Source organism: Varanus komodoensis, unplaced genomic scaffold, assembly GCF_004798865.1.
Source record: "Varanus komodoensis strain SLA01 unplaced genomic scaffold, ASM479886v1 scaffold38, whole genome shotgun sequence".
NCBI lineage: Eukaryota > Metazoa > Chordata > Lepidosauria > Squamata > Varanidae > Varanus > Varanus komodoensis.
In genome coordinates this window covers 3,125,040-3,139,174 of record NW_025335909.1, presented here as the reverse complement: position 1 = coordinate 3,139,174, position 14,135 = coordinate 3,125,040, and positions in this window count along the sequence as shown.

Below are 14,135 nucleotides of genomic sequence, written 5' to 3'. Positions count from 1 at the left end.
CATCACTGAGAATTCAAGTATCACATGGTGCCTATCCCCCAGCGTTCCCATGATTGTCTTGTGCACCAGCCCATCCCTGTTAGTAGTCAATCGAGTATGGCCCATCCTCTCGGACCTTCCTCTAGTTTCTGCTGGAGAAAGTAGAGTCCCCCGTAATGACTACATCATTCTTCTGGGAAATGCTGATGAGTTGCTTTTCAAAGGTTGCATCCTTGTCCTCTTTTTGACTGGCCAAATGGTAATACCTACCTAAAGGAACGCTTGCTCCCATATATGCCCTCCCGCCCCTTGAGGGCAGCAGCAGATGCCCTCCTCCGGGAACCCTCTGTGAATGAGATTAGGAGGGTGAGCACCCGGAGGAGGCCCTTCTCTGCGGTGGCGCCCCATTTATGGAATGCACTCCCCAGAGAGGTCTGCCTGGCACCAGCGTTATTTGTTTTTTGGCACCAGGCCATGACCTTTTTATTTAAAACTTTTTAATAGTTAAATTTAACGAAGTTTTTTTAAAAATTTTTAGCCAAAAATGCGTGTGTGTGCTTGTTTTATTGTGTGCTTGTGGGGGGGTGTGGGGGTGTTTGTGTTTGTGTTTTATTGTGTTTTTGTGTTTTGTGTTTTTGTGTTTTATTGTGTTTTATTGGGTTTTGGGTTTTATTGTTTTGTGAGCCACCCCGAGGCTTTATTGCAACGGGGCGGCATAGAAATGTTTTAAATAACTAATATCTGCCAACAACTCTGCTTTTCTTTTTTTGCTCCCTTAAAATTCAGCCAGAGGCTTTCAATGGGCCTACTAAGTTCGTCTTGAATTTCTGTGCAGATATATGCATCTCACATAGTGCAACTCAACCCGTTTGTGTCCTTTCTATTCTTCTTGAACAGGCTGTATCCATCAATTGTAGACTTCGTCATGTGAGTCACCTCTCCCTCCAGCTACTTGAAGTGGTCCGAGAGTTGTTATAATAATAACAACAACAATAACAATAACAACAACAACATTTCTATGCCGCCCCTTGCCGAAACCTCGGGGCGGCTTACAACACGATAAAATACATTGAAATACAATAGCACATAATTACCATTAAATACAAAAATACATTGATTTACAAATATAAGATTAAAATTATCAGTATAAATTAAGTAAATAAAAATATAGGAGGAGAAAGAGAAGGAAGAAGAAGTTGCCCTGGCCAGATCATATGTTTTAACAATTAAAATGATGTTTAAATAAAAAGGTCTTTACCTGGCGCCGAAAAACCAGTAATGACGGTGCCAGGCGGACCTCTTTGGGGAGTGAATTCCATAGGTTGGGTGCCACCGTAGAGAAAGCCCTCCTCCGAGTACTTACTCTCCTAATTTCTTTCATGGAGGGTTCCCGGAGAAGGGACTCTCCCGCAGATCTCAAGGGGCGGTCGGGCATATACGGACGTAAGCACTGCTTCCACGGGTGCAGAGTGTTTCCTAGCTCTTCCGCATCTGTCGCCCTGTTCCAGCGAGCTCTCATCTTCCCTGCTCCCAGGCGTCACTTCTGCCTCCTTGGCGTGCACAGTTGCTCTCCTTCCTTCCGGACTGCACCTACATTCCACAGCTCCTCCGCTCTGTCCAGAAACCCCTCGTCTTCTCCTCCTGTGCAGAGGGTGGGCACCCACTGCGCCAGGCCTCACTTTTCCCTGTAAAGGGGACACCAGTGCACAGCAGTTCCAGGGCACCACCATGGGATCTTCTTGGTGCATTGTTGTGCCACTGCGTCCAGCAAGGGGTTTGAGGTGAAAGTAAGGAAGAGAAGCAGCCAGGGGAAAAGAAAATGTCAGGGACCTCCCCGCTTAACTCCAGTTGGCTCTCCCTGTTCACTCAACTCTGGTCACTTGCTCCTTGGGAGCTTGGCTGCTTGTATCCCAGAGGCCCTAGGCCAGCTGGGGCAGCTCACCCTGACGTGCTGTGCTCTGCTCAGGAACCAGAAATATTTGATACTCAATACTCCTGAAGTTGCTCATTTCATTTTAGTGAAATCGACACCACCGCGAGAGCCCTAACAGGACTATAGGTATAATCTATACATTTTATACAATAAATAAACCAACTGCTCTGGATGACTGCAAGTATTTTCTGAGTTTCTTGACTGCTCACTGGTCTAACCCAGCAGGGTTATTCTTCATTATGGCTCCTACTCAAGCAAGGATTCGGGATTTCTTTATTGTTGGGTAAGGTCACTGACTCCCTGGATGAATCCCAGTGATTAGTGCTAAACATTGTCCGGGGTAACTCTATACCTACTAAATAGTCCAAAATGTAATCCACCCATGGCCAACCAGGACTTGCACTAGTCCAGCGGCAGTGAGGGACAAGGCAACTTCCTTGAGCATCTGAAAATGTACCACCTACAGGAATAAAATCTGCTTCAGTAGCACAGAAACACTTTCAACCTTGTCATACAAGAAGCTTGACCGCTTAGAATGTTTTTCATGCTCCCTGTCAAGATCGTGCTGGAAATCTTTCTGCAAATTGCTTGCTAGTAGAAAAGCCTATTCTAAATTATTTTCCCCTGGCTTTAAAACATGCACACAAGCAGGGCAGAGAAATTAATGTACAGCAAACACTTCATTTTACAGTACATGCTTTTTAGGTCTTGAGGGAGCTACTTTTTAAAGAAATATATACACACACATTTTAAGAGTGTAAGCTTAGCAGAAAAGGAATATGGATAGAGGTACTTACTTCAAGGAGAAAGTAATTGAGAAAAGATCTTTTAGTCCTTAAGATAAGCACTCACTTTTTAGAAAGAGTAGGTTTATAAAATTAAAGGGATTAATTTGCTCTTTGTAACTTCATTACACATTGAAATGCTATATTACCAATGCCAGTATTAATAAGCTCTATAATTATACTTATGACTAGACATATATCTAGATGTGCAGATCATCAGCTTAATTAGATGTCTGTGGGTGGAAAACTGCCTTCCGTGCACAGATGGGACCACGGAAGAGCAGAGAAACTATCTGGATTATTTTTGCTTGTTTCTCAAAGCCTTGGAGGCCAGTTTGCACTGCAAAGGTGGGTTGGCAGCCACAGAAAATGGCCAACCACCCTTCAGGTGCCAGCTGAACTTACGCAAACACCCCTTCCTGGAGTTGTGACAGCCAAACCCGGGGAAGGTGGGGAGGGTCATACTGAAGCCACAGGTTAGCCACGGTGCATGAGAGAATGTGTTGTGGCACTTGGCTGTGGTGCACATGATGTTTGAAACTGACCGATTTACCTGGAAAAATTGAATGCCAATTTCAAGTGCTCCTTTCCCCCTGCCTTAAATTCAGCTCAGTCAAAACATGAGGGTGGGAGATGCTATTGGCATGAAAGCAGCCTCCAGCTTGGTGCCCGATCCTCCTAACACATGGCATTTGGTATGTGATTCTTAAAATATTTCCTGAGGAATGGGAATAGAATTGTAATCCAACTGTCAAGACAGTCAGGGAAGATTCTAGTACACACTTAGCAAAAACACCAAACAGGTTAACAGAAACAAGCAGTAGTTCTCAAGTGCCTGGAAATGATTTTGTTTGTTTACTTTGAAAAAGGACACTTTCTGATCTTTTGGGTTGAAATGCTTGAGCAAAAGCAAAAGAAAAAATCTTTTTCAAAGCAAAAGATCGATACATGGCCCATGGTAAAGGAAACAATTCTAAAATCTGTTGGGCAAAATAAAGCATCTGAGAACCATTGTTTGTGAGTTACATGCCTTCTTTCCTCCCCCCCCCCGCCCTTAATAAACCACCCAGCTATCCTAAAACAGGCCATGGGCTCTGCATGGCTCGTTAATCCCCCATCCTCAGCTGGTTCACACATAACTGTGCAAAGAAAGGTGAATTTTTAAACCCAGCTGGCACCCAACCAGCACTCGGCATGGCTTACTAACAACCCTCTTCCCAAGCAAACTCGCTTGCTCCTGAATGTGGGATATTCGGTAGTCAAAGCCTGTACTTTTGATTGGTCCAGTGGGCTCCACGGCTGAGCCAGATCACCTGAGCCCCAGTTCAGTGCTCTTAACCACTATACTGTCTAATTTACTTTTTTTCCTATGCCATCCAACAGCCAGCTTGCTATGGGATTCACAAAAACAGCAACCCCAAAATAGAATGTCAACACAATCTTTCAACGTCCAAAATTCTTAAATTTAAACCACTAAAAAATCGCAATGAGACTCTGTAATAACCGACTACTGAAGGAATCACCCTGACCCAGTTCAGAGAATACACCACCCAGTACCCAGATATATTCCAAGCCAGCTGCCACACCACATCTGCATCCCTTCAGAGACAAGTGCAGAGGGAATGGCTGCAAATCCCTCCAATCCAGACCAGGTCCTGCTGATTTTGACACATCCAAATCGTGCTTCAGTTCTCTATCATGCATCACCAGCCCTGCTCCTTCAGCATTTTCGGTCAAAGATCTCCCCCTATTCCAGTCCATTTCATTATTCAGCCCCACTTCAGAAATCACTGCTTAGCACAGGCCAGGCTAGGGCCTTCCCAGAGCAAAGAATGTTCCTGTCGCCAAGAGGTGTGAAGCTGAATGACTCAGTAGTGCAGTATCAGAGAGCCTGGACTGCTCCTTGAGATGCCAAAGTTCTGCTATCATGTTTTCACAGCTTCTGAATATTTCGCCTAAGGAGCACAAGGTCTGCAGCAATCTCAGAGCACACTGCTCTTCAAGACCCTACCTGCCCAGAGGTGCTGAGCGCCTGGAGACAGGCAGCGCATGAGACCACAGAATGCCAAAAAGCTCCGCCATCTCCCAGCTGTGGGAAGTCTTGGAACTGCATCATTTGTTCAAACTCACTTGGAAAAGCAAGGACAGACAGACAGCAGACTCTCCTCCCTAAAACCTCACTTTATCAAGCACCACTGACCTCATTCCCCTGCTCTTTAGAGACCACTGTTTGGTTACTTTACGGCCACCATCTAGCAGGATACTTACAAAGCTTTTAAGGAAGACCCAGCTGCTGCACTTACCTTCTGTAGATGCAAGGACCATAGATTCGAACTAACAGGTTTACACATTTGACCTGATGTTCGCTCATTTTCCTCTTTCCACCCACCCCTTATTCCTTTTGTGCTGTGTTGTTTAGATTCTAAGCCTGAGGGCAGGGAGTCCCACTTATGGCTTGTGGGCAACTCCCTTCTGGGTGTCCTTTTGGACAGAAATGCTCTGAACGTGTCAGTGCAAAGTGATCTTGGAGTCATTCTCTGTGTGCCTCCCCAAAAGGGAAAGGCCAACATGCTCTTCAAAGAAATTGCACGCAGTGTCCTCATGCAAAAACTAGTCTTTGCACCTGACAGAAAACAGCAGCTGACAGCAGGGACCGGGAAAGTGATGTGAGCAAGATTCACAAGGCCTGTCCTGGTGAACCAGAAATGCCCCAAGGGATTACCAGCCCCCTGCCAAGCTGTATATCAACCACCAAAAAGCTAGCGTCTTCTAGCTCTCCCTCTCCTTTGCCCTGAGAAGCCAACTAAACCTATAACTTATCCATCAAAGTCAAGGACTACTTGGATTTTTCTGGAGAACTGCATTCCTTGGAGGTCACAGTCCCCCCATTTTCTCTTTCTGCCCAGCAAGCTAATTGGAAGCATTTTGCTCGAAGTCTCCATACTTGCAGAGGGCCACTTTAATTTAGGCACGAGAGCCGGGTCAGAGGTGGTTTATCTGTGTTCCAACTGATGCCACCAAGACCTTCCCCACTCTAAAGGAAATGCAAATTGCAGCCAAGTGGGCGCCCCTTGCTTTGCATACCTTTTCAATATCGCCATGAACAAAGCACTGTTATCTGTTTGCAGGAGGCTATAAGCATCAGACATCCACTGAGCAGGCTTCAGAAAATTAATATGCACCATCTGGGCCTTGGGCTCACAGAATTTTATTTCTTCCCTGAATACTTTATTCCCCCTCCCTGCTTGAAACCTTCTGGCACAAGATAGCTTACAGAGGGATAAGTTTAAACCCTGCAGGTCTTTTGCTAGATTAACCATAAAAGTGGGCTTTTAAGTGAGGAGAGGTACTCCAGGAGCACGCTTGAGGACTTTGATTCCCAACATGATGCCTGTGGACACCTCTCAGCACCCAACAGGCCCCCTGGTCCCCCCCCCCCCCCGATTTCCACTTCATTTCTCCAGGGCTTCTTTAATTGGGAGCCTAGCATGCAGCAAGAACGAGTTCTTCATTCAAGCGCTTTCTTAATTTGCATTCAAAAAGTAGTTTTGCATTTTGGAGCTCACACCCCTCTGCCTTGTACTTGGGCCATTGGGAAATACAATGGCACCCCACTAGCTTGCCCTCTGGAAAGTCATAGAAGGGAAGAGTTAGAAAGGACCAAGAAGACCATCCAGTGCAACCCTCTGCTGTTCCAGGACACCAAGTTACACCATTCCTCTCAGATGGCTGTCCAGGTTCTTCCTGAATGTCTCTAGTGTGGGAGAGCCACCACCGCTAGGCAGCTGGCTCCACTGTTGCATTGATCCGACAGTGAGGAAGCTTTTCCTGGTGTCCAGCCTGAATCTGGGTTGCTCTAACTTGATTATTCCGCTTCCTACACTCTGGCCTCAGCAGGAAGAGATCTTGACCTTCCTCATTGTGACAGCCTTGGAGGGACTTCGAGGGATACCATGTCCCCCCCTCAGTCTTCTCTTCTCAAGGCTGAGCATGCCCAGTTCCCTCAGTCTCCTTATAGGGCAGTGTTTCCACATCCTGGATCATTTTTGTTGCCCTCCGCTGGACCCTAATTGTTCTGCATCTTTCTTAAATCTTGGTGCCCAGAACTGGACATGGTATTCCAGGTGAGATCTGACTAGTGAGTATGGAGGAACTACTCCTCCTCATGATTTGCAAGTATAATTCTGTTAACGCACCCCAAGATTGCAATGCAGCTGCCAAAGGGTAATGCTTTGTCGGTTCCGGTTTAGCCTATTGTCCACATTTGCTCCAAGATTTTCCTTCAGTTCTGTTAAGCCACATATTCCTCATCTTGTACTGAAGCCTTTGGGTTCAGATATATGCATCTCTCAGATCTAGCACAACTCACCCCCGTTTTTGTCCTTTCTATTCTTCTTGAACAGGCTGTATCCATCAATTGAAGACTTCCAGTCATATGAATCATCCCACCAAGTTTGTTATTCCTATAAGATCATAATTGCCCTTGTGTACTAAGAGCTCAAGTTCGTGTTGTTTTCCCCATGCTCCGGGCTTTGGTGTAGAGTCCATTCTTGCTGTGCCCTCGTTTTCTTTCTACGTTTTTGGGGAGACGGGTGCTGCGTCCTGCTTGAAGGTTCTCTATTGATATAAGTCTTCGCCAGGTGATGGTATGCCATGCTGCACATCTCCCTCGCCTGTAGGTTAAACAGCATTTTAATTGCTAAAATATATGATCTGGCCAGGGCAACGTCTTCCTTCTCTTTTCTCCTCCTATATTAATTTACTTATTTTATACTGTTAATTTTAATTTTATATTATGTTTGTATCTCAGTGTGTTTTTTGTATTTTTGTATTTAGTGGTAATTTATTATGTTCCATTGTATTTCAATGTATTTTATTGGGTTGTAAGCCGCCTCGAGGCTTCAGCAAGGGGCGGCATGTTTTATTTTAGAGTTGTGTGTCGTTATTTTAGAGTTGTGTGTCGTTATATTATAGGTTTTAGGTTAAAGTTCTTCTAATGAAGTTTTGTGTGGCGGCCAAACACCTGCTTCCCATTCTTTGTAAGGTGCAGCCCGTCATTTGCCAGTAGTCCATCTACCAGGAAGCTTGGCTTGTGGTCCCAGAATCCAGATCTCTTGACGGCACCATCGTAGCCAGCCATTCACTTGAAGGAGCTTTCTCTCTGTAACAGTTCCTCTTCCACATCTCTCCCTCCAGCTACTGGAAGCGGTCCGAGCGTTCCACTGCTTCCACGGGTGCAGAGTGTTTCCTAGCTCTTCCGCATCTGTCGCCCTGTTCCAGCGAGCTCTCATCTTCTCTGCTCCCAGGTGTCACTTCTGCCTCCTTGGCGTGCACAGTTGCTCTCCTTCCTTCCGGACTGCACCTACATTTCGCAGCTCCTCCGCTCTGTCCAGAAACCCCTCATCTTCTCCTCCTGTGCAGAGGGTGGGCACTCGCTGCTCCAGGCCTCACTTTTCCCTGTAAAGGGGACACCAGTGTGGAGCAGTTCCAGGGCACCACTGTGGGATCTTCTTGGTGCGTTGTTTGTGCCACTGCGTCCAGCAAGGGGTTTGAGGTGAAAATAAGGAAGAGAAGCAAAGCAGGGGGAGAAAGTCGGGGACCACTCCCTGCACCCCCCCCCCATTGAACCAGTTGACTCTCCCCATTTGCTTGCAATAAAAAACAACAACAATGTCTCATTTGCCTAAAGCCACCATGGTGGAAGCCCCTGCGTCATTCTTACAAAATTCCAAATGCACCCACCAATACAGAAAGGCTGGGAACCCCTTCTGTGGGACAGCCTTCCCCAGACTAGCACCCTTCAAGTTCACTGGGCTGCAGCTGCCTGCATTCTATATTCAGCAATGCTGGTTAGGAATGCTGGGAATTGCAGTCCTACTCATCTGGAAAGCATCAGAATGGGGAAAGGTGGCTGCGAGGCAGTCGATTGGACTGACCAGCAGTGCAAACTGTTGCTCCAAGTTCAAGCCCGGGAAGGAGAGATCAACAGATCAACCCTTACCCATTGGCTGTTGCACATGTAATCCGGGCACGGCGCATATACAGATCCCTGCTTTAAATTCTGATTCCCCCACACTTCCAGTGACCCTTCACAGCCATTGCAGCTCAAGCAGCACAAACAGACCTGGGCTTTTTGAAAACCACTTTCCAAGTCAAAGCACTTCAAAGACACAGAAGCAGAAAGAAAAAGCTCATCTCATCTGTGAGTCCTGCCAGGCCCAGGAGCAAGTAAATGACCGGTTCCAGCTAGCCTGCTATTACCAAAGGAAGCAGTTACCGATTCAGTCGTCTTTCTTGTTTAATTGGGCCAGAAATGATTATAGGATTTGTTGCAGTACAGTTGACACCAGTGCATGTGAGTTTTGGCTAAGCAATGCTCAGAAATGCTGATTTGCCTCTAATCAGTTCGGGTGAAAAAACGGCGCCTCTAGTTTTGCGTTGCCACAAAGCTGCTACAGAAGACAGTGCCGGCATAGGGTTCAAAGGTTTAATGGCCTTCTCAGCCTCAGAGCTCTTGCAAGGTTAAAATGGGAGATCTGAACAAGCTATCATGAGCTCTTCTGGAGACAACAGCAGCTGAGAAGTGCAGTACATAAGATTACACCTGACAGTATTTCTGAAATGACTTTCAGCCAGATTACTGTTATGTACTGGTTCCAGCCCCACCAACTGCAAGCACAACTTTGTAACAATTGCCTGCTTATATAGCATCATTGCTAGTTGCAACTGACCCATCACAACCCGTGGGCAACACATCTCCAGGCCTCTTCAGCACCAGTGGTTGGGACATAGTCCAAGTCTATTGTGATGTTCTGTACCCAGTGCAGCATCATTCCCTTAAATATGTTGACTCAGGGATGGTTTCTCCTCAATTAGATATGATTCCACAAGCTTGATGGTAATCAGAGTCACAGCGCAAGCAAATACACCCTGACCTTGCTCAGTTTTGGCATTTTTGCTTCAGCTCCCTGGTTTTGGTAGAAGCATGGAGTTCAAAGGGACATTAGGGAGCTTTTAGTCTTAAATACACATGTGCATAGTTACTCTTAAAGTCAACGTATAATGGAAATATACAAGCCTATTATATATACATGCACACTTTTCATAATTTCAATTATACTGAGACCTACAATAAGTCAAAGATCGAGTTCATACCCTGCCAAAAGCAACTCTACAGCATAGAATTCACATAATGCAACCTTCTCCAAATATGAGCTTCCATTGATCCCAAGTAGAACAGACAGATCCCAACCATCTGAGGCACCAAGCCAGGCAAGACTTAACATACAGGATTCCCAACAGCCGGCCAACAGGCCTATGCTTAAATCCATCCAATGAAGACCCCACCAGTCAGTTATGCCATCCAACAGTCCATACAAATCAAAAATTTCTCATAAGAGTTAGCTTTCTGGCACTGGTTCTAACCTTGCAGGGGAACAATCCATAATCCTCCATAAAACATCAGCTTACTACAAGAACTCAACACTGCGGTACAGGAGATAGAAGACAACAAGCCACCAATGTCTGACAGAGCAAAGAAACAGAACAGAATTGGTTGAGTCTAGGTACTACCAATCCTGCACAGCAAGAGCTAAGAGCAGTCTCCACTGGGACCCCTGGAGAGAACATCTATCAAACAAAATTGCAATCCAGAGGAGACAAGACACAAGCTGCCAAAAGAAAACTTCCTAGTGACCCAGACATCACTGTGGGAGGAAGAGAACAGCCACAGGGGGAAAAAATCCCAGGCCAGCCACACCACACCCTAAAAAAAGACAGCAAACCAACCACCTCTCGTTCCCCAGCATGGGAGAGATTCTTTCCCAGCACAGTTACATAGATGGTCAGGAGATGCAAAGCCAGTCTCAAAAAGAAAATGGACACACTTTCAACTTCCAGTAATTTCACAGTGCAAGTTCTTCTTTTTTACCAGCAGCCCCAAGACCAAAGCACAAAATGGTAGTTTTACGCTTGAAATCTAAGCTTGATTTTCTTTTCACAGAATTGACATCAGGCAAGACTAACATTCCACACAACTTCATTTATAAGATGTAGTAAAACCAGCTTCCTACCTTTTGGAGTCTGAGAACAGGCAGGTGAGTTCCAACACTTCTAGACAGTCTGAGTGTCCCCAGTCACATCTGGCAGATCTTCAACCTAAACAAGAAGTAAGAAGGTTAAGTTTTACTAATATCAGCGTTTTGCATAAGTTACAGCTTCTAAGCATTTTCCAGGGCACCACTGAGGGGATTGCCTGGTTTGAGTAATCTAGGATTTGGTCATCTTAGTCTAGACAGGGATATACTAGGCTACCTACCAGAACTGGTAGGAGACACTATCCTGCTGAGGATGCCTGAACCTCAAGTGACAGATGTAGCTCAAGAAGACACCAGAACTATAAACCTGTTCCTTCAACCTTATCTAGAACAAATTAAATATCTTACATCCAAGAAAGTAACCAAAGAAAAAGATAGATTACTTGCTTATTGAATACTACTTAGACTAATGTTTCCCGGGTCATTTTCTCCCTTTTGTATCAAAAGACTCACCATTTTATACTGGACTAAGTTAGTTACTACTAAATAGAAAGCTTTCATACTAGAGCAATTACAGTCTATAAAAAACAGAAATAGTACAAAAAGGCATAGCAGTATTAAATTACAGCCACTGTTGGTGGCAAAACTCTCTAACATCCTCAGGGAGTAAAGCATCAAGTATACATTCAAAGTTCATTAATATAAAATGATTAAAGCCCCAGGTTGAACATGAATTAGAATCCTTGTTGCCCCTTCAGAAGCACCAGCTATACAGAAAAGTAACCACACCCACTAACTTCAACACATTGTATCTTAAAAGAACTTCAAAAAAAGAAACTTGCAAAATAAAACAAACACTACAACAAAAACATAGCAGAGCATTCAGGAACAAAGCTTTAAACAGCACAGAAAAACACCAAAATAAAACAACTTACAAGAGTGTTACATGAAGCCAGCCAGCCAGCCAGCCTAGCTCACATGCATCCACTCTTGAGAAGATCAGTTACAAGACTGCAAATTGCCACCTGCTGAACTGCTCAGTTTTATCTCATTAGCTGCAGCCAAGCCCCGCCCTTTTCACCCAGAATCCTTTGTTGGCTTAGCTATATAAGCCTTTGCTGTAGGGCGTGGCGCTGGTTTGCCGGTGGGATGTGAGAAGGGGTGTTAATTCTCAGGGCTGCAGTGCAGAAGCCTCCCTGTGATGGAGCTATGTAAGTTTTTCCAGATATTGGAGTAGCAGAAGTCGTCTGCTTCTTCTCCTTTCCTGTTGGATGGCTTCTCCTGGGAGTTTTTAGAAGGGCTGGGGGCCTCTTTTGTGGAGGGGGGGGAACTTTCTTCTATCAGTCCAGAGGTAGCTGTTTCTGAGAGGCGTGATTTGGGTGTCAGTACAGGTTCCTCCACCCCACCAAGGCACTGCTGTGCCCCCGAAATTCAGCTCCTGTGACCTCTGCCCCAGGTTGTTGGGGCCTCTGGTTTGCCAATGTCTGAAGGGTACATGTTGAGGGCAACCATAAACTGCTCTTTCCTGGAAGCTTTACTCCTGAAGCTTAATGGGAAGGCAGGCAAAGAACACACAGGGAAGGAAACAGCACTGCCAGGAGGCGATGAAGGGGCTACTATGGGGATACTTAATCCCTACTTTACAGATACAAAGAGTAGTACTCCCCTTTCCCTTCCAGGTACTATAAACGTGAGCACAGCGTAATCATGCGCACACACCCTAGGGATTTGTGTTTGTTCCTAGGCTCGGGATGCCTCCCTGAGAGCAAGAATTGCAACGGAGGCGTGGCCTGCCTTTGAGGCGACTCTTACATGACCCTCTTCTAACTGCCCCCTCCCGGCCTTGCTGTTCATGGGCATTTGCTGAAACCGAGGGACGAGGCCCTAGGGCTTCGTGCAGTGTCTCCTTTCTTCTGGCTGTTCCGCCTACACGTGTTTCAGAGCTTTGTTTCTGCAACACTTGGCTCTTTCTGCCTGGATGGAGGCGCCCTCCTCTCCCATCAGGGCTTCCTTTTCTGCGAATAAGGATGCCTTCAGGGGAGAGGATTTCCAAGGCAAACACAAACGGAGAGAGACCTGAGGAGGTGTGTAAATGCACGGTGTTATTTCGGGCTGGAGGGCCTGAGCCGCGGAGGGCTTAGGTGCCTAGCGCTGGCCTTCAAAATGGCGACAATGGGGGAGGTGTACTCGCCCTTCTGCCCTCATTGAATGGTAGCGAATTGAAGGGGATGCAACTCTCTTTCCATTCCTGCTATAGATACTCCCAAGAACGTAAAGGCCAGCTTGTCCTCTGTGTCCTTTACCTCCCATTTGCCGCAGAAATAGTTGCAGATGCCCTACGGGAAGATAGTTTTGGGATGGGGGAGACCTTGACGTCACTGCCCAGCTTCGTCTCCCCGCTAGAAGCCAATTGCGCCAACTGTGGGGTGGCATCTTTTCTCCCCCTGCTTTGTGCCTCCATTGTAACACGGCTTGCAATAGCGGGGGGCCTTGTCCCACTTTCCATGCAAGGCAATCCCCTTAAAAAGGACGTGACCTGCAATGTAAGGGGGACACCCACTTTTCTCGCTGAAATGATATTCCTGAACAGTTTCCTTTATTGCTGAAATGGCCCTGGGTGAGGAGGGAGAATGTTAACGGTGCTCTAACTCTCCCCACGCCCCACCTCGAATGCACAAATGCAACTGCGTGTTCTCTTGCAGAGGAAAAGGCCGTCTACTGCGGGGGAGAGCTACCCGGAATGCCCATCGAGTTCAACGAGCACCGACTCCCGAAGGAGTGAACCTGCGTGTCTTTCTCTGGATATGCAGCCCCTCTCCACTATATGCAAGTACTTGGAATTCATTCATTCATTCGTTCATTCATTCATTCATGTATTAGGGATATTTCTAACCCGTCCAATCACGATGCGCCTCTGGATGGTTTGCAAACCGTACGTGAGAGCGGGGACCACCTTCGCTGCCCCAAGGGAGCCTACACGGGTTAGGGACCCTTCGCAGCCCTTCTCTGCAGCCCGGAGGAACTATTGCTTGGCTCTCTCCTTCCCCGCACAGCCTCGACGCGTGTCTTCTGAACCACGAGTCCTTTGCCTGGATTTCTCGCGGAAGAGACAATTGCCATGGGATGCGGCTGGGAGGGAGGGAGGGCGCCCCCCACGCACTCGGCCGCGGGTCTGCTGGACCCCGGGCGGGCGTCCTCGTGCGCGAGGGGGCGCGGCCGCCCGCCCGCCCGCGCGTGGCGCGCTTCCCGCCCCGCCGCGCTCCTCGACGCGTGCCTCCGGACCGCCTTCCCACGACCCCTCGCCTCGCGTGCTGGCGGCGGGAGGCGGGGCGCGCGGCTCGGGCCGCCTTCCCGCGGGCCCCGCGACTCCTCCTCGAGGCGGCCGGGCGCGCGCCGCGGGGG